This window comes from Sphaerodactylus townsendi, linkage group LG08 (assembly GCF_021028975.2).
Source record: "Sphaerodactylus townsendi isolate TG3544 linkage group LG08, MPM_Stown_v2.3, whole genome shotgun sequence".
Lineage (NCBI taxonomy): Eukaryota > Metazoa > Chordata > Lepidosauria > Squamata > Sphaerodactylidae > Sphaerodactylus > Sphaerodactylus townsendi.
The window spans coordinates 34,270,549-34,297,159 of NC_059432.1; the positions used below are offsets into that span (position 1 = coordinate 34,270,549).

General features: G+C 44.4%; 1 pseudogene; it reads left to right on the top strand.

Moving 5' to 3' along the window:
* The first annotated feature begins 11,721 nt into the window (after nucleotides 1-11,721).
* On the top strand, nucleotides 11,722-20,213 carry LOC125438213 (annotated as a pseudogene).
* Nucleotides 20,214-26,611: the final 6,398 nt, after the last annotated feature.

Genomic DNA, 26,611 nt, shown 5'->3' on the forward strand with positions numbered 1-26,611 from the left:
GAAGGCACTTTCCACGACCACACTGTACTAATGCTACAATAGGAGAGGACGTATGAATACAGCCAAAGGGGATTTTTAAGAAGGAACCGTTATTATACACAGATAAAAGAACCACAAATTTAAAAGGGGAAGGGGGAGAGTCATATTTTTTTTCTCCCTACGCAATAGATCGACGTTCAGTAGACCCAGTAGTGAAATTAACACACGCAACAAAATGTAGGGATGGTCACGTAGTTGCACTTTTCAGAAGATCGTTGTACTTTGAGAAGTCAGCCGTGCACCGCAGTTTCTCCATCTGTGCCCAAGATGCCCGTGAACAGCCTGAAGAGATTACTGGATTTGAAGATGCCATCTGCGAAGAACAAGTTTTTCCTAATATCTACTTATCATTTTATGCTTTCAGACTGTGGTGATTGTATGTTACGCTCATGCCAGGGGTGTATCTACAGGAAATGATGCCCAGGGGAAACACTGAAATTGTGTCTCCCCTTTTCCTTTTCAGGATGCAAAATTATCAGAAAATAGATTTAAAAACAGAAGAACTTGAGAAAAGATTTAGGCTGCAGTCCTAAGGACCCTTTCCTGGGAGTGCGCCCATTGAATAACATAGAACTTACTTCTGAATACACCTGTGTTGGACCCATTTTGTTTCAAACCAAGTAGTCTGTAGTGGGAGGGGGGACATTACACCCTGGAGGCTGGAATTACACTTCCCATCTGAGGCTGGCATTCTATGATTTTCAGTAGGGTTCTCAGCAAAGAAGCATTGAACATATCGGCCCATTCTTGGAGTCTGCCTGCTGTCATTCTTTAGGATTCCCAATTAGCAGAATGGAGTAAGGGCATATTTGTTTGGTGAGTTGTTGATTTTCTTTCTGTACATTACTAGAGAGATTTCAATAAAACTGTTTACCACTTGGCTGCTTATTCCTTCCACATCCCCCAGTAGAAAAGAATGTTTTGCTTCTTGGCAATATACCCTGTTCCCCCTAATATAAGGCATCCCCCGAAAGTAAGACATAGCAAAGTTTTTGTTTGGAAGCATGCCCAACGAACAGAACACAGGAAAAATAAGACGTCCCCTGAAAATAAGACATAGCACATCTTTGGGAGCAAAAATTAATATAAGACACTGTCTTATTTTCGGAGAAACACGGTATGTGTGTGTGAAGTACTGTCAAGTCGCAGCCCACTTATGGCAATCCCAGCAAGGGGCTTTCAGGGCAAGTAATTAAGCAGAGGTGGCTTCCCAATCCACCCTGCTGCAGAATCTTCCTTGTACTGACCCTGCTTGGGTTCGACATCTGGTAAAAATGCTGGGTTCAGTGAAATAATAAATTACCAAATCAAGAATACACTGTAATAGGATGGGTGAGCCTTGACCAAATCCCGGCCCCCTCCCCACCCTGCAGAACTGTGACTAACCCAAGGTCACCCAGCAGGCTTCATGTGGAGGAGCAGGTACACAAATCCAGTTAATCAGATAAGAGTTTGCCACTCATACGGAGGAGTAGGGAGTCAAATCTGGTGGTCCGGATTACAGTCCACTGCTCTTAACCACTACACTGTGCTGGCTCTAATGAGATCAGGCTAACCTGGGTTATCCAAGTCAGGACGGCATACAAACTACTGGATTACATGTCAGGCTGGAAAGGAACTGATATGACTTTGGCTCATTCCGCACATGCAGAATAATGCACTTTCAAACTGCTTTCAGTTCTCTTTGAAGTTGTGCGGAATAGCAAAATCCACTTGCAAACAGTTGTGAAAGTGGTTTGAAAACGCATTATTTTGCGTGTGCGGAAGGGGCCATTGTTACCCCATGAGTTGGAACTCTTGGGTGGATAGTCATTTGCCCCCTACTGTATGGAATTACTACTTTGTGTGTGAAAAAAGAGCAAGGGAGTCACCCCTTCTGCTTCTATTTGCCAAACTGTGAGGTGAGGTCAATGAGTGGTAGAGAGGATTCCTCCATGCCTCTGATCATATTTCTCCTGGCAATCGGTTTGTCCTAGCTTTGACATTAGTGGGAACATAATGCCAGTTCCCTCTTCTTGTCATGTGTGTGATGTCATGTGGTTCCTGTCATATGGGTACAGCTCAGTGAGTCCCATGTTATTAATTGGGCAATATAGAGAAGTTGAAGACTACCAGTGTGAGATGTAATTAAGCTTTTCTTGTTTGTGTGCTGTATGGGGAAAATGACAAGTTGCATTCAACTTATGGAGACAAACAAGTGCTTTGCTCTTTGCCTGCCTCAGCATAAGGACACTTGACATCCTTGGTGGTCCCATCCAAGTACTAACCAGGACTGGCCCTGCCTGCTTAGCTTCTGTGATCTTTTGAGACTGGGCTAGCCTGGGCCATGCAGGCCAGGACTATTTGGATGTATAGCTTAAGTAAAAACAAGATGCCAAATATCTGGCCAGCAAGCAGAGCAATAGACTTTTTCCTGTTGGGTGCTCTTACTATGAGAGTTACAGCTTTCCTATGATCAAATTAATTGGACAGTCCATTAAACTCTAGGTTATTTTTAAAACGGCTACATTCACTATATTTCAGAAGCCAGCACAGTCCAGATTGCTTTAGGTGCAGAGTTCACAGTACGTGGAGAGGACTTTTACCTGTTGTTATGGTAGTGTTTCTGACTTGATGTTTCCTGTAACAACAGAGGAACAAATACTGCTAAAATTTTAAAAATAAAAATCCAGGAGCTTTTCCTAAGATCCAGTGGGAATTTCCATCTTATAAACACAATTAGGCAATTTTCTGGAACCTTCTTTATATGCCCTTTGCTTTAGGAATGTAGGGAATGTTTTTGAGATTTTCACTGTGCTGTAGCTACCTCTTTTCTAAGGTGACCAGATGGTCACCTTTGTGAACCGGGACGGGGGGGGGGAGGTAAGCAGCTGCACGCATGCACGCGCAGCCACAGGAGCGCACTGCCTTCTGGGGCTTGCTGTTTCCCGCCCTGTGACTTTGGCACCCCCCAATGGACAGAGGCACCTTCAGCTCCCGGGCCGCTCCCCCCGCGGACAATTTGTTCCACATCTCGCGGGTTATTTCAATTGTTCTGATTTTTGGGAGGCTGCCGCACTGCCTTGCGCCCCAGAAAGCAGTGCGACAGCCTCCCAAAATCGGGACAATTGAAATAACCCGTGGGACAAATTGTTTGAAGACGGGACTGTCCCGCCAAAAGCGGGACATCTGGTCAGCCTGCTCTTTTCTCATAAGGGCTAAACAGAAGCCTGTGGGAAACCCACAAGCATCTGTATACCTTCAGATATGTAGGTTACATTTAGCCATTATACTTGATAGTCATGAATTTGCTTAGTCCATTTAATTAGAATTTGCTTAGTCCATTTAATTAGTCATCTAACTATTGGTCTGTATTTCCAAGCAGGGAAGATAAAATAATATAATCTAGTTGTTGCTGTTCTGAGTTATATCACCCACTGCACAGACACTCTTACTGTGTATAAGCGCATCCGGATTTACTCCAACCATAAACCCTGGATGACAAGGGAGGTTCAGCGACTTTTGCATGACAGGAATATTGCTTTCAGATCTGGTGATGAGGCAAAGTATAGTGCGGCGAGAGCCAGTCTCAAGAGAGGCATTCGACAAGCCAAGATGAGTTATAAGAGAAAAATTGAAGATTATTTTAATAATAACAACATGAGGCAGGTGTGGCAGGGAATTCAACAAATTACCAACCATAAACCAAAACAAATGACATTTCCTCGGTGGATGGGGATTCTTCTCTGGCTGGAGGAGCTTAAATCACTTTTTTGCCGGCTTTGAAACAGGTCTATCAGGAAGGAGATGATTACACACAGCCACCAGGTGATTGCAGCCTCACTACCTCACTGTGGAGGAACATGAGGTGAGGCAAGTTTTGAGGGCTGTGAATCCAAGGAGGCTGCTGGATCGGATGGTATTCCCGGTCGGTGTTAAAGGAATAAGCTAACCAACTTGGCTGGTGTTTTACTGGGATCTTTTAATCGAATCTTTATCCCAGTCCACCATTCCATCTTGTTTGAAAGCTTCCACCATTGTCTCCACTACCAAAGAGATTTCCTGCTGACCAATCTTCAGGATTATAGACCAGTGGCACTCTCACCCCCATCATCGTGAAAGTGTTTTGAAAAAAACTGGTCCATAGGCATATTAGTTCTTGCCTTCCAGATACATTTTGATAAACATCAGATTCAAGCATATCGGACTAATAGATCTACGGAGGACGCCATTGCCATTAGCCTCCACACAGCTTTGACGCATCTGGAACAGCAGGGGAATTATGTGCTAGATACTCTTTAAGCGGACTTTAGTTCCGCATTTAATACAATCTCGCCACAAAGACTGGTGACAAAACTTGTGGATCTTGGACTCTCACATTCAATCTGTTTGTGGATTAGGGACTTCTTGTCTGGACGTTCCCAGAGGGTTAGACTGGGAAATCGGGTTTCCTCAGTTCTTACTCTAAATATGGGAACGCCATTACAGGGCTGTGTGTTGAGCCCTTTACTCTTCGTTCACCCCTTTATACATATGATTGTACTCCTGTCTATCGCGATAGTAACACCATTATCAAATTTGCTGGTAATGTGGCTACAACGGTGTTGGGCTCATCTCTGGAGGGGATGAGTCTGCCTATCGGAATGAAGTGGACCGACTGCTCTCATGGTGCAGGGAAAATAACCTGGTTCTCTAACACTAACAAGACAAAGGAGCTCATAAGTGGACTATAGAAGGAAATAGCTCAGGAAATTCAGCCCCTTGACTATAAATGGAGATCAAGTGGAGCGGGTGGCTAGTTTTAAATTCCTGGGCGTTATGATTAAAGAAAGGATTTTGACCTTGGGAGTACAAGACTATCAGCGGTGGTTAAGAAAGTCCCAGCAAAGACTGTACTTTCTCTGAGACTTTTTAAGGGAAGCAACAACTAGATGGAAAACTTCTGGTGTCCTTATTGGCTGTGCTATAGAGAGTGTCCTAACCTCTACTGCATCTGTGTATGGTTCTCCAGTTGCACAGTGGCGAATAGGAAGGCGCTCCAAAGGGTGATCAATACTGCACAAAGGATTATCGGCTGCCCTCTCCCCTCCTTGGAAGAAATCTATAATGCCCGAAGTCTAAATAAAGCCCAAAATATTCTAAGGGACCCGTCTCATCCAGCACACTCTCTTTTTAAACTGCTACCATCTGGCAGACGATACAGGGCCCTCAGAACTAGGACAAAGAGGCTTAGAGACAGCTTCTACTCTAGAGCTGTGGCTATGCTAAACTCCGCTGCTTCATATTGATGTATTTGGGGCTATGTAGGGATGGGTGGAGGATGATGATGTATGAGTCTGAAATTGCATGAGTCTGAAATTGTATGAGTCTGAAATTGTGTGCATCGAGGAATGCTGCTGTAAATTTCGTTGTGCGTGCACAATGACAATAAAATGCTTATGCTTATGCTTATGCTTATATAACCTGATCTGGCCAGATTCCTAGGCTTGATTACCAAAACAAGAATAGACCTTAATAGGCTCATGGCAAAATTCTGTCTAATTTAAATAAAGTATTACAACAATGATGTAATCAGAATCCTGATGAATTCTATGGTGTAACTTTTTTACATCTCAGTAAACCAAAAGACTCCTGTGGCGGAACGGGCTTGCTTTGCCATGCAGGCCCTATTCCACTCCCAAGCCTCTCCCAGGGGTTGCCAACTTTTCCTGAAAAGAGCTAGCTTTCTCTCTGGATAAACCAGTGCCACCACCTGCCCGCTGAGGAAGGTCAGAGTTTCCCAACTTTCTTTCCAACTGTGAGCCTGGCCTCAGTTTCCCCCGGGTTCCCTCTCCTGGGTTCCACAGGGCAGATTGGAGTTCCCAGAGGAAAAGCTGCTCGCCAGCTGCCAGCCTTCCTCCCCACTCCTATTTAGATAGCGCATCCAAGGCGGTGGAGCATTTGTGGTGTAGAAAACTGTTCTCCACATCTAAGGTTTAAAAGTATTTATTAAAAATAAAATGGTTGCAAGTATATTTTAGCACTACACCAGATTGAGCAAGGGTTTCCAAATATAAACGCAAATCCTCTGTCCCTCTCCCTAAACATACCCTAGCAGGCCCTTAAAGCTTAGAAGGTTGCAATTCTCAAAGGGTTCTCATTACCTGGCAGGTTGAGTGAGCTCCCTGGATAACCACATGGTTAAAAAATGACTGCTCTCTGCACAGCCCCGGGCAAGAGGACTGCTCCTTTCAGTGACCCAGCAGAAAGAGAAAGAGACCTCGCCCCTCTCTTCCCAGCAGTTTATCAGTTCCTTGGCCCCACCCTCTTTTGACCTGATCAGGCTGATATCTTTTCCCCCCAGGTCAGGTAGCTCTTCCTGAAGTTCCTCTGGAATTTCTAAGTCCTCCAAATCTATGATTGGAGAAGGGGAGGAGAGAAAAAAGGGGGTGTGAAGGAACTATTTCTCCACAACCCTCCAAAAATAGTGCGTATCAATACAAACACTGAAATTAAAGCAGTAAAAACACAAACAATATACAACTCAATTTATGCCCACTAAGCTAACTGGAACCTAGATGTGGACCAGTTTCATTTTCACTTCACAGTTCCGGTGGTACCTAAAAAAATAATGGAAAAGAAAATCATGCAGTAGGAAAAAATGAATGATTCTACATAGATTAATATAAACTAATTCATTAAAGTCACTTACATATGATCAATATGTCTATACTCTCAAAAGCTTTATTGTAGAATGAGTATGATGGGAACAACTCAACAACCTGCGAAGATATATAGAAATAATGTCCAATATGGTCAAAAGGCAGAGTCTGAATTGCCTTTAGAGAGCAAGGAACGAATCAATTACCATCCCAGACAGCAGTCTGCTCTCAAAGTTTTAGCTGCCTCAAATGCCCTTGGCATAGTGTGAGCACACTGGTTATTTGAAGGGAGTCCCCAAAAATTAACTGGCACTCTGAAACAGAGAAACAGTTCCAGAAAATAACAAACTGCCAAATTTTTGGAGAACGTCAAAAAATTGTACAAATTGAGTCATCTGACTCATTGTTGTGCTTATATGAGGAGATAGTACAGAACATTATTGTGTCATGTGCCACTAACACCAACAGTCAATTGTCAGACAGACAGAAGCTTTTATTGGCATTATAAATTACAGTATTAAAAAAAGAACATGTATCCATTAACTGAACCTGTTAAGTACGTTACAAAAATACGTTGAGTATCCACATACAAACTCCTATATATATAACACAATGAGAGATAAATTAACCATGGCTATTTTGTAAAAAAAAATATTATGCTTGGCCAGGTAATGTTTCAGAAAGTTCACAACATTTTCACAAATGAGGTCAGAAGAACCATTGAACAGAAAATTCATAATAGATGACATATTAAATTTGACCTCATTATTAAGGGATGGATATACATGGAGCGAGGGGAATCATAGATAGGGCACTCTAAAAGTACATGTCGGACAGTCTCAACCACAGCCATTTTACACTGACATAGCCTATTCTCATAGGGGATATTATTATATCTGCCAAATGTCATGGCGTTAGGCAGAGCATTGAAACGACCTCGCGAGTATGCTCTGCGTTGTTTGGGATCGCTCAGGATATACAAATACTGTCCTGATGAGACTGTCCTGATGGGACCCCCCCAAGTTTGGTGCAGTTTGGTTCAGGGGGTCCAAAGTTATGGACCCTCAAAAGGGTAGCCCCCATCTCCTTAGCAAAGAATGGGGATGGGGCACCCCTTTGAGGGTCCATAACTTTGGACCCCCTAAACCAAACTGCACCAAACATGCCTCCAGGTCCTTCTGGAACATAGTCTCCAGCAGCTCAAGACCCAACAATAATTTGGCTACTGGCATTTCGACTGAGGCGTGGTACCAGCACTGCAAGAACATCTTTAGCATTGAAGAGGAAGGCCCCACAACCCAAGACCCACCTCTACTTGACAATCTCTTGGACTGGGCCCCATTTACTCCCTCTGAGGTAGTGACTTTAATTGAACAACTTAAGTCAGGCAAGGCGCCAGGCCCAGATGCAATACCACCTGAGGTGTTAAAAAAATGTTGATTGGTGGGCTCCACTTTTGGCCTCCCTCTTTACAACAATTAATAAAACTGGTCTAATCCCAGAAGCCTGGACAAAGGCTATAGTTGTCACTATTTTTAAAAAAGGTGATCATGCCTCACCAGTGAACTATAGGCCAATCAATTCCTTTTATCAATTCCTGGGAAACTATATGCCAAATTTCTACTCGCTAGATTGAATGAATGGGTTGCCTTGAACGGGATATTAGGCCCTGAACAGATAGGGTTCAGTAAAGGCAAATCCACTCTTGATCACATCATGGTTATCAACCAACTTATAGCTAAAACTGGCAATAAACCTGGAAGGTCTCTGTACACTGTATGGGCCAAGTTGGCCAAAATGGGTGTCAAGGACAGACTGATTCTGCTTATTAAGGCCCTCCACCATAACATACATAACATACACCATAACTCTTTAATCCATATCTAAACGACTTAGCATCAGTACTGAAATCAGTTAATTCACACTGCCCAAGCCTGGCTGGTCATCAAACCCCTCTATTACTATATGCAGATGATGCAGTCCTTTTATCGCTTACTAAAATTGGTTTAAACCGATTATTAGTGGCCTGTAATGAATGGCCTCAATTCAGCCCTTCACTGTTCTGGGACCAATAATTTTGATAGTGCCGGCCTTGCCTGCTTTGGGGAGAGATTCCTATATGTAACCAGAAACAGATAAAATATTGGAATTCAAAAGATGAAGCCTGCATATGCACAGGAGTTAGGTACATTTTTAAAAAGCCCTTGTTCATCAAAGCAGCAGTGGCGTAGGAGGTTAAGAGCTTGTGTATCTAATCTGGAGGAACTGGGTTTGATTCCCCGCTCTGCCGCCTGAGCTGTGGAGGCTTATCTGGGGAATTCAGATTAGCCTGTACACTCCCACACACGCCAGCTGGGTGACCTTGGGCTAGTCACAGCTTCTCGGAGCTCTCTCAGCCCCACCTACCTCACAGGGTGTTTGTTGTGAGGGGGGAAGGGCAAGGAGATTGTAAGCCCCTTTGAGTCTCCTGCAGGAGAGAAAGGGGGGATATAAATCCAAACTCTTCTTCTTCTTCTTCTAAAGGTGCACAGATAAATAGCATGTTTTCACTAGCTCTCGACAGTGAAGAAATATATCACTTAAGGATCTATCAACACAAGTCAGACTACAACAGGCAGTCCCATCCAAACCCAGAAATGGTACCGATGTGGTGCCACCCCACCACCTCCAAGAGGGCTTTCCAGCAGCGTGGGGAGCAGGGAAAAGCCCAGAAACCTCCCTGCTGCCGAAAAGCTCCTGGCCCTTAACCCTGGGTGAGAGAGCTGATTAACATTGGCTCTGCCCCCAGAAATACAGCTCCCCCCCCCCCACAATGCCCTCCGAGCAAGACACCAGCACAGCTCCACCGCAGCCTTGAGCTCCAGGTTTTACGGCAATGGGGCTGTGGGACAACTGACCACAGGCACATCTGTCCCTCTGTCAGGGTAAGTGCCCTGGGCAAATATGCCGGTGCAAGGTCACACTACTCCCTGAAGCCCCTTTGCTGCCTCCGCTTTGGATGGGGCTATACGTTTTTCCTGATTTCCAATCAGGAACAAATAATACAGCTGATAACTCAAGAAAATGAATTGAACCATAAAGAGTTGGCCTATATTGTTATCTAACACATTTTTATATCAGCCTTCCCTCAAAAAAAGCTCAAGGCAGCAGGCTGCGGGGATGCCGTTTTAGCATCACAGCAACCCTGTGCAAAATATTAGGATGAGAAACAACATTGGGTGCAAGGCCCCCACAGTGAACTGCTGAATAGGAAACTGAATCAAAGCTCAACATTCCAGCTGCTGACAGCAAGTCACACATATGCATCATACTATCAAGGGATGAAGATCTTCTAAAGCAGCTGTTTTCCCCAGGAGAAATGGAATAAATGGAATTCCAAAAGATCTTCAAGCCCCCCACCCTGAGGTTAGCATTAGTACCAGGGACAGTGGATCTGTGGCCAAGAACTTAAAAAAGGGAAAAAACAGTCAACTCCAAGTGCAGAATTACCAGATTTTTTTTTTTAAGTTACTGGCTGCGCCAAGGTCAATTGCAAACAGAGCAAAGAATGTTGTTTGCGCAGGGAGGAACCCCCACCCCCACCCCACGAAGTGGGAGAGGCGATTGATTGCACTGGGGCTGGTCACTGACTGTGCCATGAATAAACAGCACACTCCAAGGATTGTTTTAAAACAGAGAAAAGAAACTGATTGAGTTGGGAACTGTGACGTCAAAGGATGAAGGATTTTGCTCTCAGAATACTGCAGCCAAAATGCGGGAAATAACTCCCAACAGTGCCTTTTTGGGTTGGAAAATGGATCAGAGGCACAGGCAAAAGTCTCCCCCCGCTCACTTGTGTCACAGTTCCCTACTCAGTCAGCCTTTCCTTTATTTGTATTTTGTTCTTCTCCCCACAGCTGCAGAGTGGCTTCAGGGAGAGTCAGGTGTCCCGGGCCTGACTTTTTCAAAAGTGCAATGAACAGTTTGGCTTTTATGACAACACCATTTTACTGGGAAGGAATGGCCATGAGAATTAGGCAACTCCTGAGCAACTCCATTCTCCTGCTGATCCCCCCCCCACCCCAGACACACATACTTTTCCTTCCCTCCCCCTGCCTCTACTTTGAATCTTATGTTATCGATATGTTGTATGAATGCTCCCATTTCAACAAGTACTTCCGTGGTGGCTGGTATGCAGGCCTCTCACACAACTAGGGGCAATGGTTGACACCAAGCCTGTTATTTATAGCATATAGCACAAGTGTAGGCTAAGCACTCCCCTCTTCGTTTAAATTTCTGCTCCTGATCCATATAATGCATCCATATAATGCATTTCTATTCTAACCATATAATGTATTTCTGTTCTAAATAAGAAATGTCTTTACAACAAAACAAAAATATTTAAATGGTGTAGTTATTGATTTTACAGTTTACAGTGATACTCGCCTTCCTGAAATGCTACATCTATACAAATTGAGGGCATATGTTGCATGTACATGGTCCCTGCAACACACCCAATACGTACAGCCACCATTCTGTGTGAACTGGACACTTTTGGTATGTGTACAGGCTCAGCATGTATGGAGGCTGTACACTAAGGCTGTCAACAAACCTGGAGATAAACATCCTTTTCCTTTAATGGGCGGAAATAGGCAAGTGAGACTTTTCTTGGCATGCAGGTAAAATCAGCCACTAAAAAACACTGGCTTAAGTCTCAATTAAAGGGACAGAACATTCTTCTCTAGTCCTCTTGGAAAGCCTATTACATATCCACATGTTGTCCACAGCTGGCCCAAGGGTTTTTGAAACCTTTGCCCCCTCCCCTGCCACAGTCCAGAAACGTGCAGAGCCAACAGTAACTCCATGCAGGCCAGGAACCACTGCCACAGCAAGTGGACCAACATCAGGATAGCAACCCTGTTGGTTTCCTTTCCTAAGAAATGTGTATTAGTTTCAGTTTCCTCTTACAAGCAATCAGGCAAACACACCCTAACCTTATCATCCCTGGATGGCTATAAAAAGAAGATTGTAACAGGGCTGGCAGGTCAGTCTTTACAGAAAGGCTATCCAGTCTTCAGGAGAAACGACCAAGCTACTTGACAACAGATAATAACTTTGAAATCATGAGGTAGGTCAGAAATTGTAAATGAACTTTGCCTGCTGCTGGCTTCTTGTCAAGGTACATTAATAATAAGTAAATCAAAGGAGTTGCCGTATAGCTACCTATAACTGTTAACTAACAAAGGATGGAATCCTAAAAGTCCTGACCCATTAGGGTTGCCATCCTCCAGGTGGGTCCTGGGAGCCTCCCAGAATCACAGCTTATCTCCAGACTGCAGAGAATAGTTCTGGGGAAAAAGGGACTTTAGAGGACGGACTCTATGGCATTGTACCCCAATGCAGTCCCTGTTCTCCTCATACTCCATCCCCAAATCTCCAGGGATTTCCCAACTTAGAGGAGGCAGTTCTAAAGCCAGCTTGTGGCCAGGGACCTCTGCCAACCCTAAAGTTCCTGGACACATTTCTGGAGTGGATACAAGCTAATAAACTGAAATAGAGTTGTTCCGCCAGGCCTGTGGTTCAAGGATGCAATGGCAATTGTCCATCTTAGGTGGCCTCCTTCTCCCCTCTTTCTTTCCCTATTTCTCTTTCCTTCTCTTGTTCTGTAATTATTAACCCTTACAGACAATCTCTGGAGGCACCTAGTCCGAGGCAAGCCAGGGCTGTTGTTACCGCTCGACTTGACAGCAGTGTTCGACCTGATCAGTCACAATATCTTGACCAGTTGCCTTGCCAACACCGGGATTCATGGAACACCCTTGCAGTGGCTCCTCTCATTTCTTCAAGGTCAGAGGCAGAGGGTAGCAGGTGGTGAGCAAATTTCCACACACCATTTGTTGGAATGTGGAGTCCCACAAGGGGCGATTCTCTATCCAATACTGTTTAACGTCCTGAATCTGCCCCAGATGTTTTGGCCAGTTATTCGGAGCACCTGGTGAAATAGTTGAAGCAGAGCCAGTTTAAGCCACATTCAGCTAAGACGGTGATCCTGTTGCTGGATTGGACAGGGCAGGAGGGCAGACCATGGTTGCCAACTGCAGACTCTTGACTGCATCATCCATCAGGAGTCTTGCTGTGACTCTTGATGCCTCCTTAACAATGGAGGCTCAAGTCACACAAGTAGCTGGCCTAGTTTTTTTTTACCATCTCTGTCAGGTGAGACTATTGTCACCCTATCTGACCCAAACTGACTAAGCCACGGTGATTCATGCAACAGGCTGGATTACTGCAACTCTCACTACAAACCTTGGATTTGCTCCAGAACCTCCAGCTGGTGCAAAATGCAGCAATGTGGCAGATACATAAGCAACCTGCAGACTGCCAGCTGCATTGTCTCCAGGTAGAGTACTGAATCAAGTTCACTGTTTTGGTGCTTAACTTCAAAGCCCTAAATGGTCTGGGGTCACTGTATCTATGTGCCCCAGATGACGCCACATTCTGCAAATGATAATCTGCTGGTGATCCCTGGTCCGAAAGAGGTCCATCTGGCCTCAACCAGGGCATTCTTGGTGGAATGCTCTGTCTGGTGGAATTCTCTGTGTACCGTGTTTCCCCGAATATAAGACAGTGTCTTATATTAATTTTTGCTCCCAAAGATGTGCCATGTCTTATTTTCAGGGGATGTCTTATTTTTCCTGTGTTCTGTTCGTCGGGCATGCTTCCAAACAAAAACTTTGCTATGTCTTACTTTCGGGGGATGCCTTATATTTCACACTTCAGCAAAACCTCTACTATGTCTTATTTTTCGGGGATGTCTTATATTAGGGGAAACAGGGTAGTGAGACCTGCGTCCTGCAGGATCTGATGCAGTTCTTTAGGGCCCATAAGACCGAACTGTTCCACCAGGCTTATAGTTGAGGCAGCTATGGTTTACATCATGATAATGGCTTCCCTCTTTTTTTCCGTCTTCCATCTGTTGCATCCTTTTTTATTCTACCTTCCCCACCTCCTTTTGGGGCATTGTTGGAATGTTTTAGCTGTCATCTGTTGATAAATGTAGTTGATCCTAATGTATGGTTTCATTATATTTTATTATCATTATACTGATTGTATCTACTGTATATGTTCTTATCTTTAAACCACCCTGAGCCTGCCAAATCAGATCAGATCTATATAACAGGAGAAAGTCGTCCAGAAATTCAATATACATAAATATTGATCACAACTACATAGAAGTGCTACTGATGGGCAGAAGATCTGACTCAGGATGAGGTTGCACACAGTGGTGGGATCCAAAAATGTTAGTAACAGGTTCCCATGGTGGTGGGATTCAAACTGTGGCGTAGCGCCAATGGGGCTGGGTGGGGCATGATGGGGGCGTGGCCAGGCATTCCGGGGTGGGGCATTCCTGGGCGGAGCTGTGGCAAGGACGCAGCCGCTGCGCCGGTCCTTGGGCAGGAAACGAATGCATGCAGGCGCAGGCTGCCACGCACGCCGGTGCATCTCCTGCTAGACTGCTTCAAGTTCTGCGCGCTACTGCTGAGAGGAGGGGCGTAACTAAGGCAAAAATCACGTGGCAAAATCACCAATTAGTAACCCCCTCTCGGCACACACAAATAATTAGTAACCTACTCTCGGGAGCCTGTGAGAACCTGCTGGATCCCACCTCTGGTTGCACACCCCTAGAAGGAACTGGTCTGTACTCGGGGTGGGGGGGGGACTCTTGGAGCTGGTCCTACCACTGGATAAGTAGGTGCCAGGGGTGCCTTTCACCAGCTTCAACTAGTTAGCCAGCTTTCCTGGGCAGTCTCTTCTGCAGAGAAAAGATCTGGCCACTGTGGTGCATGCCCTGATTAAATCTATATTAGGTTATTACAGTGTGCTTGCATGAGCTGGCAGTCCCATCCTGACCTTCTGACAGCTTTATAGGCCAGCTGACAGGCAGCTCACAAGTTTTCCACAAGCTTTAATCCAGCCTTCTCCACAACAATCTTCTCCGCAACCACTTTCACTTCGGCGAGCGGAGAAACGGAAGTAAGAGGAAAGCCAACTCCTGACTATAACGAAGTCCAAAGCTTTTTTATTCACGGTTGTTTAAAATCACAGGAAACAAACCATCCTTTAAACAGTTCCAAACAACACAAACAATAAGGATTGGTTTCAGTATATTGAACGAAGATCCAGGTAGTGCGCTGAGCGAGTTGCTCACAAAAAAAACCCTTCCCTCTTTACTTTTCCTCCTCCCTTTATCTTATCTCTTTCCTTCATTAGCCCCAGCTGCTTTCCTTCAGTCCTCCGACTGGTGTTGTTTAAAGCTATATGCAGCCTTTGCTTACAGTGCTGTACATGGGGCTGTCTTGGCAAGTATTTCAATTAGTATGGAATGCTACTGCCAGGATGTTGACTGGAGTGGGTCACTGGGACCAGTACTGGTCCATCTCTACTGGCCCAGCTTATACTAATTTGCTTTTGGGCACAATTCAAGATGCTGGTGTTAGAAGAAGAAGAAGAGTTTGGATTTAAACCCTGCCTTTCTCTACCATAAGGAGACTCAAGGCAGCTTACAAAATCCTTTCCTTTCCCCACAACAAACACCTTGTGAGGTAGGTGGTACTGAGAGAGTTCTGAACAAACTGCAACTAGCCCAAGGTCACTCAGCAGGAATCTAAAAGCGGGGAAACAAATCTGGTTCACCAGATAAGAGTCTGCCACTTAGGGACAAGAGCGGGGAATCAAACCTGGTTCTCCAGATTAGAGTCCACTTGCTCTTAACCACTACACCACTCTGGCAACTGCCATGGATGGGGAGGACAAACCAGCCCAGGGAGCTCTAGGCCCCTTCGGCATAATGCATTTGCAATCCACTTTCACAACTGTTTGCAAGTGGATTTTGCTGTTCCACACAGTAAAATCCAGCTGCAAAGTGCTTTGAAAGTGGATTGAAAGTGCATTATTCTGCATGTGTGGAAGGGGCCTTAGATCAGGATTACAGTGATGTGGTTAACAACAGGAGGTATTTGTTCAGGTATTTGGCAAAATCTGATAGTTTATGATAGACCCAAAAGGCCTAGCAGTTCAAAATGTTGCTTGAGTTTGCTGAGCTACTCACTCCAGTTTGCCTCTTACTCACTCCAACACATCTCATAAGATCTAGACTTTGTGAACATTGATACAAGGAAATAAGTTTCTATAAATATCCACAAAAACAGGCTGGGAAATACTGGGAGATTTTGAGCAGTAGGTGTGGGAGGGACCTCAGCATTGTTTAATGCCAGAGTTCACCCTCCACAGCAGCCATTTTCTCCAGTGGAACCAATCTCTGTCATCTGGAAGTCAGTTGTGATTCTGGGAGATCCCCAGGCCCTACCTGAAGGTTGGCAAACCTACTTGCACTGGCGTAATGCTCATTGGGCAAGGTGGGCAGCTGCCCAGGGCATCACCTTGTGGGGGGCATCAAAATGCTGGGTTCGTTTTGGGGTATTTTTAGTGGTTTTCCGTTTTTGACCTGCAGGGGACGCAGTTTTTAGGCTAGTGGCACCAAAATTGCAGCATATCATCAGGAGACTGTCATTATGCTACCCCCCAGGTTTGGTGAGGTTTGGTTCAGGGAGTCCAAAGTTATGGACTTCCAAAAGGGGTGCCCCTATCCCCCATTGTTTCCAATGGGAGCTAATAGGAGATGGGGGCTACAGTTTTGAGGGTCCATAACTTTGGCCCCCCTGAACCAAACTGAACCAAACTTGGGGGGAATCATTAGGGCAGTCTCCTGATGAGACCCTGAAAATTTTGAGACTGTGCCTTCAGAAATGTGCCCCCCCAGCCTGCAACCCCCATTGACAGCAAGGCAATGGCAGAAAACTCAATGCAGAAACAAAGATTCCCCTTGGCAAATTTTGGGATGTTCTTGCAGGGTATTTCTTGGATTTATCAGCAACTGTAATTTCAGGGTATCATCTGGAGACTGTCATGATGGCAACCCCCATGGTTTGGTGCAGTTTATTCAGGGGTCCGGGGAAGTTATGGGACCTCCTCAAAACTGTAGCCCCCATTCTCCTATTAGCTCCCATTGTCAATGGGGATGGGCATCTCCCTTTGGGAAAGTCCATAACTTTGGACTCCTTGAACCAAACCTCACAAATTCTCAAACTTGAGGAGGCAGTATAAGGACAGTCTCCCTGATGATAAGTGCTGAAATTTTGGGTGTGCTGATATAGTCTACAAACTTCACCTCCTGCAGGCAAATCTCAACAATGTCCTGGTGCAAAAAAACTTTTGGTCGGCAGGGAGGCGCCGCCCAAAGCATCCAACCTCAGGTTTTGCCCAGGGTCATGCCAGCGTTTGCCCAGGGCTGCCCTCCTTAAGCAGCCACTTCCTTCTGCCTACTTGGGCATGTTTTACAACAGGGGCCTTGAACTTTATTTGAGCCTTTGGGCACCTTAGGAATTCTGACACAGGGTAATGGGGTTAATCACAAAATGGTAACTGTGGGAGATTCTCATATAATAATAGGGAAAATCCTAAAACACCCATGTACTGAGCCTGCACGTACATGGATGGATGGATGGATGGATGGATGGATGGATGGATGGATGGATGGATGGATGGATGGATGGATGGATGGATGGATGGATGGATGGATGGATGGATGGATGGATGGATGGATGGATGGATGGATGGATGGATGGATGGATGGATGGATGGATGGATGGATGGATGGATGGATATTGTGTGAGACTGCTTGACTATTTCTACTCCTTTTTATGATCTCATTGACTTGCGTTTTGTTTCTTTGTATTAGTGGAGGGTTGAAATTCTATGGTTTAATATAAACTTACATGTTTCAACAGATATATACACACACACACAAACATATGTAGCCTCAACGTAGTGATGTTTTAGGGTTTTCCCTATTATTGTGCAAGTGTGTTACACTAAACATTCTTCTTTGACTTTTGAACTGTGGGAGATAAATATGCATACAAAAAAAGTCAGAAATCTAGGTGCAGTGGACAAAGGGAATGGGAGAAAAAAAATTACACCAACACCATAATGGCAGCGGCCACTGAAACAATGTTCTTTGAATTTGCACAGTCAATCAGAAATTTTTCTGGGCAGGAGCCCCAACTGGCCCTACAGACTTTCTGTGAACCCTTGGCAGGTGCCAGGAAAGGTGTTAGAGGATCCTATGGTGTCTATGGGACCACTTGGGAGACCCCTGATCTATCTTGACAAATGGGCACAAATCCATATCTAAAATCTACATTGGTTCCAGTATTGTCCACCTTGTCCAGCTCTTGTCCTGCTATAGCTCAAAAAGTTGAACTAGAAGTCCTCTCACTGTCTGTGGGGAAAGTGAGAAGCACCTGCAGGGCAAGAGGAAATATATCAGGATAAGAAATCTTGCACCATAGTAGTTACTCTCTCGACTTGCAGCAGGGAGCAAATGCGGCGGGACAAGAAATCTCGCCCAATGCGCTTAGGCTCCCAGTGCACGCCCAGAGTCTCCTGGAGCCCCATCTGTAATTGGCCCTTGACTCACAGTGAGAAAGGTGGGCTATAAGAGAAGCAAATAAATAAACATTAACATAGTTTATGTTTCTATTTGTATGCAGCAGAAGCCAGTTTTTGAAATTGTTCAGGATGTTTGTAAATGTGGTTCTGTACTTCACAATCTGCAAATGTGCATCTCTGTTTCTCTTTATCTTCCCTAGCGAGGTTTCCAAAGATTCTTTGCGGAGGGTCCTGCTGCAGCTCGACTGCCATTTTACTTGGAGGCTGCTGAAGGAGGACATCAGACCTGAGGAGCTGGAGGAAAGGATAGCGGATCAAATGGATTTTTTGCCGTCCAGATCTAAAATCCAGAATTATAATCTGCTGGCCTATGTGAACCATTTGAATGGCAAGAAAGAAGCTGCTCTGGAAAATTTACAGAAAGCCGAAGAGGCTGTGCAAACAGGAAAGTAAATCCAAAGCGCAATTGAAAAAGCCAGTCTTGTTACCTGGGGCAACTATGCTTGATCTACCAACACCACATGTGGACCCGCGCTTTGAAAAGGTGCAAGAGTACATACATAAAGAAGGTGGGTGGAAAGTGTTTGCCAAAACAAAATGGAAGCGTAATTCAATTTATAAGATGAAGCTCCCCCATATTTACTGTGAAAAGCGGGTGGGCACTTCCTTCCAAATTTTGGGCCAAGTTATTTTGAAAAAGGCCATGGAGAGTTTTGCAGAGGCAATCTTCGCAAGAAGAGCTCCCAAGATAATCCCGGTGAATGTAATGCTGGCTATGCAATCGCACTATACCGTATTATGGAAGATTATTACGAAAAAAAATCTTCGGCAGAAAGGTCATCTCTGGAACCCTTTGAGACGCAGCAAACCAGGTCTGGCAAAATCCCAACGACCTTTCAAGCAGCCTATCTTTGCATTGAAACTGCAGGAAATTGGTCAAGTTGAAGAAGGGGAAAAGTATATTAAAGAGGCTCTTGAAAACAATCCAGATAGTCCCTATGTACTGAGGTATGCTGCCAAATGGTACAGGAAAAAAGGTGATGTTAATAAATCCCTGGAGTTTTTGAAAAAGGCGTTAGGGTTGACACCAAACTCCAGCTTTCTGCACCATCAGATTGGCATTTGTTACCGAACACAGTTCATAGAGATGAAAATGGCCAAATCCCAAGCCAGAGAACAGATGGAGGAGCTGATCAGACATTGCATCTTTCACTTCCAAGAGGCGATGAAGTACAACACCAAATTTGTCTTCACTTATCTGGATCTTGCAGGCATGTATGCAGAAGCAAAGCGTTTTCAGGAAGCAGAGGAAACGTTTCAGAAAGTATTTGCCATGGCCAAGTTACCTTGTGAAGAACAACAGCTGCTTCATTTCAGGTATGGTCGCTATCAGCAATTGCAAAAAAAATCAGAAGCGGAAGCGGTGAAACACTACCTGAATGGGATGAGAATTGAAAACGAGTCATATCAAAGAGAGAGGTGCAGAAATTATTTGAAGAGATTGGTAGAAAATAAAATGAAGAAAGGTGCAGGAGATGCAAAGAGCTTTGGCATCCTTGGATTCATTCACCAGCTCGATGGGGAAAGGCAACAGGCTGTTGAGTGCTACGAACGAGCCCTGGAGATGGATCCTGACAATGAAGAACACCTCAGTGCTCTCAGTGCCTTGAGACTTTCTTTACAAGGCTAAATTATCCCATCTGTTCTGACAACAGGGTAGATAAAAATCAACTTTTTAAAAAAATTAACCAATAGGATTTAAAAAATATTTAAATCAGATTTTTAAAATTTAAATCTCTTTAAATGTAATGCTTTTTGAGGGAAATCTATTTAAAATAGTTTTCTATTTAAGATACATCATTGTCTAAAAATATTCAGCATGAAACAAGGGTTCATTTTTAATTATGTAGCATGAGGCTGTTTGTGCAATGTTTAATGGGTGGGTGGGGGGGTGTAAATTATTTCCATTAATCAGTTTACTATGTCCAGACGTTTCTGTAATTTTTCTCCTATCTAGAAGATATTATCCCATATGTCTGATTTTGCAAGTCTCAAAACTGTGACTTTGTGACTGTAGAGGTAACATGCCTCTTCTTCACAGCAAAAATGTTGTAAAATAAACATACAGAGTTGAGAAAAAAAACACCTTACTCTCATTGTTGCATTTCGAATCTATGTACACAGAACCAACCTCATACCTCTTAAGTGTCAAGAAGTTCAATGAATAGAAGATTGTTTGGAGTGGAATAGATCTGCATCAAGAATAAGTGTGAGAAGGGAGGGGCAAGTAGTAAAAATGAATGTGAAACCTCTTGAGCAGAATACTCTACAAGTCTTGGGATTTGTCTGCGTGTAGTCTGAGGTTTATCATATTATTCATAGAGAATAAGAAAGAGGATTATTGGTCTGCACAAGGGCGATTGTATCAGGCGCTGTGGAGCATAGGCAAGATGATGTTGCTGAAGGCAGCTGGTTTGTGGACTGCCTGGAGGCACCTGGTTGGCAGACTGCTGGTGTGAACAGACTGCTGAACCTGATGAGTCTCAGTGTGATCCTGCATGGTTGTTCTTATGTTCTTATGTCTGTCAGGAGCGAGTAGCCGTTAACACCATGGAAGGCTGCCAGAGGGTAAAAGACAGTGTCATTTGCACCCTCAGTAACCATGGATTGCCAAGTAACTACATCCTGAGTATTTGTGAACAAATATTCTGTGAAATGTATTGTCAAAGGTGCAGAATTGCATCTTACGGGCGAACCGTCAGGAGCATAATCTACCAGACCATGGTCACAAAGCCTGGACAACCCAGAACAGCCAATTCTGTAAAATGCTCTTGGTCCACTTTGTGACACTACAGTGTTAAAATAAAGATGACAAATGGGGGAATCTGGGCCATTGGCAACCATAGCAATCCTCCACCCTCATTTAAGCTATAAACCGAGGGGCTAGCAATCTTCCACATTTAATTGTGAAGTGCTACTAAAATAATCTCTTGACATTGTTCATTGTGACAAATAAAATGTCTGAGGATTAGAATGTACAGTTTCTAAGTACATAGTTTTATTCAGACAGTAGTTTCTTTGGCTCTTGGATCCAAAGAAAATGTGGCAAGGCCTGGTGTAGTGATGTCAGTAACCAGAAGATATCAATGAGGGAAGGTCGTATCTGATGCATTTCTAGCAAAGAGCACAGAGTCTCCTGCAGAATCTGTGTCAACAGGACTGATTCATACCAGTCACTGAGGGGCACTGGGAGAATGTGCTGTGCATATAAGGAGTGAATCCAGACACAAGACCCATGCTGCTCCATGATGCGACTGTGCCTGACCAGCCTACCCCCAAATCTGAAGACACAAGCTGAGCACAAGGCTAACAGCTGTCTGCTCATTGAGACCTGTGACTCTTAGGCTCACTACGAAAACTAACCTTTGGTCACCACCAACCACGTAGGCACAACATCAGGCAAAGGAAGAACTAGAAGTCAGAGGGCACAGAGCACTTCGAAGCCTTTGGCTACAGGAATGCACAGAAGCACCAGCAGCAGCTTTACAGGCTTTGGGATCCACCAACCAGCCATATCAGGCCTAACAAGAATGCCAAGACAGTCTCCCACCTGTGTCTCCCTTGGCAGGCCCGCCTCCCTTCCCTTTTCTTTCATAGCTGTTTACCCCTCATTGTAGTAACAGCTGCAACTGTGTAACAGTATTGACTTTATTCAAAGACAGTGTGGTCTAGTTGTAAAAGTGTTGATTACTGGCCAGGCTCTAGAATAGGGCTGCAGGGGCCCCACAACTCAGTCAACAGCAGGTAACAGTCAACTAAGTCAAGTGGTCCCTCCAGCACTGGCTCACTGGACAGCTCTGATCTTCTGGATAGCAGGGAAAGAGGGAGCATTCAGACCATATCAGCTCATTCAAGAGGGGCAAACTGGACGGCCCAGAGAGGTGCCTTGTGTTCGGGGACAGGAGGAGACAGTATAGAGCAGGGGTCTTCCTCTGGGCACAGAGCAGGGTTCACTGGGGAAGTGGGGGTAGGAGGTAGTTGTGAATTTCCTCCATTATACAGGAATTGTACTAGATGACCCTTGGGGTCCCTTCCAACTCTGTGCCTAGGAGCAAAGCCACATCTTTGCATGCTGTCTCCCAGGGGAAAGCACTGAGATTCTGGGCAGCCAGAGGAAGCATGGGGGAAGGGCAAAGCTTACCTGCTGCCCAGCAGCAAAGGAGGCGGAGATGGTGGCAGGGTTTGAGCATAATTAAAATGAAGTCCTTACAAACCAAGTGATCAGAGCCATTTAAATTATCCCTACTATGTGCTCAATTCAAACGTTGTTAAAAGTTGTTCTTTCCCTCTACCCCAAAATGGCAGGTGCAACAAAGGGAACTTTTTCAAATGTTGCACATGGAAAATATGTCTTTCCTACTCTGTTAAAAAAGGGGGAAGCAGCTTCTAACTGTGCATGGTATTCTTTGGATGTTCTGTATCACGTGCTACATTCGCTTAGGAGACCCTTTAGCGAGACAGACTCTGCTTTGCTTCCAAAGGTACCCTTTGGCCTCAGTCTGTGTCCCTCTCTGACTTCTCCCTCTAACAAGTTCCTCCTCACAACATACACTGACTATACCGGATCCAAAGAGAATACCTTCCCCATCCTCAGCATGGAAGGTAATGTTATGACTGTCAAGTGGCACCATAATTTTGTTAATTAAAAGATTAACAAGTTTGACTTGCATTTTTGAGCTGATATTATTGTAGAGTTATCTAAAAGATGGGTGTTCAGATGTTTTTACAGACGCATTATTTCAGTGCTTGCCCTCGAATAAGAGCATTAGAGATTACAACCCAATTAATTTCCATGGCAGGATTTTTGTCCGAACTGTTCCATAGTCCCTCAGCACCTCCTACTGGTCATGGAGTGCATTTATACTGATAAGTTTTCATATCATAAACATTTCACACAGCAGAATGTTTTTGATATTAGCATAAACTATAAAATGTGTGCATTAAAGTCATCAGTGCTTTGACTAGAAAGTCCATAACCACATATTTCTACTTAACATCTAATAAAAATGGTTTATATATCTATGTTTATCATTCACAGGCTTTTCTGAACTTTACAGCAACAATGAGGGATGATTCTCTCAAAATATTTTCTTCCCCGCAAATACTGTAATTTTTGTCAATAAATAATGATACATATTGTAAACATTTGATAAGGTATCTGTGACAGACTGCTTTTAAAAAGGTTAATTTCAAAGAGCAGCTCTAGCACAGAAAAAGAATCCAGAGTTAACCCGGAGCTCCACCTGATTGGCTGGCTGTAGCTGCAGCTATCTATAAAGGACAGAGGTGTGTGCTCCTGAGGGAGATAAGAGCTAGATAGGTCATAGAAAGGTAACAGATAAAGACAGACAGCCAGAAAGAGAGAGTTCTCGGAGCTGAGAGAAATGGAACTTTGTTTCACCAGAGGCTAGATAGCCAGTTTTGGTGTAGGAATGGGATAGGCCAGGCTGTGTGAACCTGAGTCTCAGTCCAAAAAAAACCAAACTCACAGAAACAATACTTATAACACATGGAGGGCTTGGTTATAGTTCTTTGTAGAGAAAGCACCCAGATATGGGACTGGAGCATCTCTGAGGGTGTGTTGTATATAATTGGCATAGTCAGGAGTGGGTTCCAGGTGGCATCCCAGAGCCTGTTCTGTGAAGCCCAGTGTGACACTCTAGAGCAGTGATTCCCAACCAGGGTTCCGTGGTACCCTGGGGTACCATGAGAACGTCCCAGGGGTACCATGACAATGCTATCGTCTGCCCCTTCCCCCAGGAATAAAATGGATTTTGAAGGGGGGGGGGTTGGAAGCCTCATGGACTCCCTTTAAACAACATTGAAAAACAGCGTTGTTTTATTTGCCTAAATTCGGTGTGGATGGGGGGGGGTAGATTTAAAGGGAGCTCTCCCTATAAACCCCCCCAATCCATGCCGAATTTAGGCAAACAAACAACACGGCTGTCAATGCTGCTTTCCCTCCCCTCCCCCTGCTTACCACTTCCCCCACCAACAAGCCAAAAATGAAAAAAAAAACCCTAAAAAATGCAAAAAAAAATCAAACAAACCTCAAGGGTACCCTGAGATATAAAGAGCGAGGTCACGGGTAACGTGACGTTGAAAAGGTTGGGAAACACTGCTCTAGAGGAAGGAGTGGGTTGTTCAAGTATTTATCTAAGTCTGTGTAAGGAAGGTTTTCACTTAAGAAAGTAATTTAGTGAAGAAAGATTTATTTACTCTGAGTTAATGTTCTATCTAACAACTAAGGTGATTAATGAAGAACTGTCTATAATAGATTTATCCAAGTATTATTGTCAAAGAAAAAGCTTTTCTTAGAGTGCCCAAGCCAACCTGTCAGGAGTAAACAGTTATGGAGGGAAAAGTGAAGTCTCCTCACAGTGTTACCAAATTTCCCTCAGGGGTGGCAGAGAGAGATAGCCAGACAGGATCTGCTGAAGTGTATGTGTGTGGGGTGTGTGTGTGTGTTACTTTCTGCTGCTCTCTCTCGGAAGCGGGTGAATACTTTACAGTAACACTTCCTTAAAGATTCATAGGCCAAAAGGTAGATTATTGATCATTCCTGCTCACAATATTTCCTAGAAAATTTCCATTTTGAATTTTATATCTTTAGAACACCTTTAGTCTCTTCTCTGCATCCTCTAAAAATGAAAAACAGGATAAAAACATTGAGAACCCCCCTCCCCTTTACCTATGACCTTGGTTGGAGGGTCCAATTCTATAGCCCCACAAATATTTCCCACTGTGTGGAGGGAAAGCAGCTTTTTTTCTCCAGGGGGAAAACAAAGAGTCATGCCCGTGAGCAACCACAAGTCAATGTCTCCACCCAAAAGTACTGACATGAGCCCCACAGATAGATACCAGAACCCAATCCTGCGAAACCATAAACCCGTGGTGGCGAACCTTTGGCACTCCAGGTGTTGTGGACTGCAATTCCCATCAGCCCCTGCCAGCATGGCCAATTGGCCATGCTGGCAGGGGCTAACAACAATCCTGCTTTATCTAGTGCCCGCAAATTTCCTCCCTGTATGCACTGTGAAGCCCAACAGAACCAATGGTTTTTTTAAAAAAACCCCCACAAACACACAGAAACACAGCACAAAAGAAAATCAAAGCATGGAAACTTTTCCCAGCCCAGACAAAGCTGCAAGCCAATTCCACATGCAGGTGCCCAGCAAAACCCAAGCATACTTTGGCAGCACAAGCCTAACAGAATCATGCCCAACTACATAATGCCAGGTAGCTGAAAGTATGGGGGCACTTTTGCCGGTCCAGGTGAAGCGGCAAGATGACCCAACGCACAAGTGCTCAGCAAAACCCAGGTAAGCTCTGTCAGCACGAGGCTTACTTAACATCCACTGCAAGCTTGATTAGAAAAAGCTAAAGCTCTACACTTAGGTTAAAACTTGAGCAGTTTTTAACCAAGGCCCCTTCCACACATGCAGAATAATGTCCCTTCAATCCACTTTCACAATTGTTTGCAAGTGGATTTGGCTATTTCACACAGCTGCAAAGTGCACTGAAAGTGGATTGAAAGTGCATTGTTCTGTATATGTGTAAGGGGCCCAAGTCCTAATGAAAACTAGCCTCTATTTAAATTTTAACTGCTATTTCAAAATGGTTCAAAAGAATTCGGCAAGGAGGAGCACAACAATATAATTCCACCAACTCAACAGAGCAACAGTGAGATGAATACTACCCCCCCCCCCCACCCAACCTTCTAAACAAATGAAGGGAAAACAGGGAACAAGTTCCTGGTCCAGCACAACCCTTCATCAAAGAGAATCAAGAACCAGAAAATGAACAGAAGGGAGGGGAAGAAGGAACAACACAAAAAAACTTAAATAGTCCTCCCCCAGACCTTGAAACCCAGAGAAAGAAATGCAAAGGGGAGAAAAAACCTTGTGTTTACACACACAAACAAAATGTAATACTCATTTAAAAAACAGAGTTTCCCACACAATGGCAAAAAAACCTCTGCAACCAAATAAACTGCAACCCCTCTCTCCCCCAAGAATCACACAACTGAACAGGAGAAGATAAACAGTCCCTCAGGCCTTGCAAGGATTTTTGGCCGGTTCCCCCCCCCCCCGCCCCCGCCCCCGCCCCATCCCCATCCCCAAACTGAAAGAAGAAAACAAGTTCCAACCAAAAGACAGAAGGGGTGAAGGAAGGCCCCACCCCAAAAACCCCAAAGAAAAATAGCTCAGAAACAAACCCCAGCAGAGCCACCCACACAAATACGGCCCTAAAAATACAAACAACAACAACAACCCGTGAGCAACTTTTAAATAACATCTATTTGCAAACTGCATTTCTATGCTGGGTTTCACAAATGTACTAACAATAAGAATAAAATAAAGAATAAAAAGAACTTAAAACTCTTCTCAGCGACAATAGAG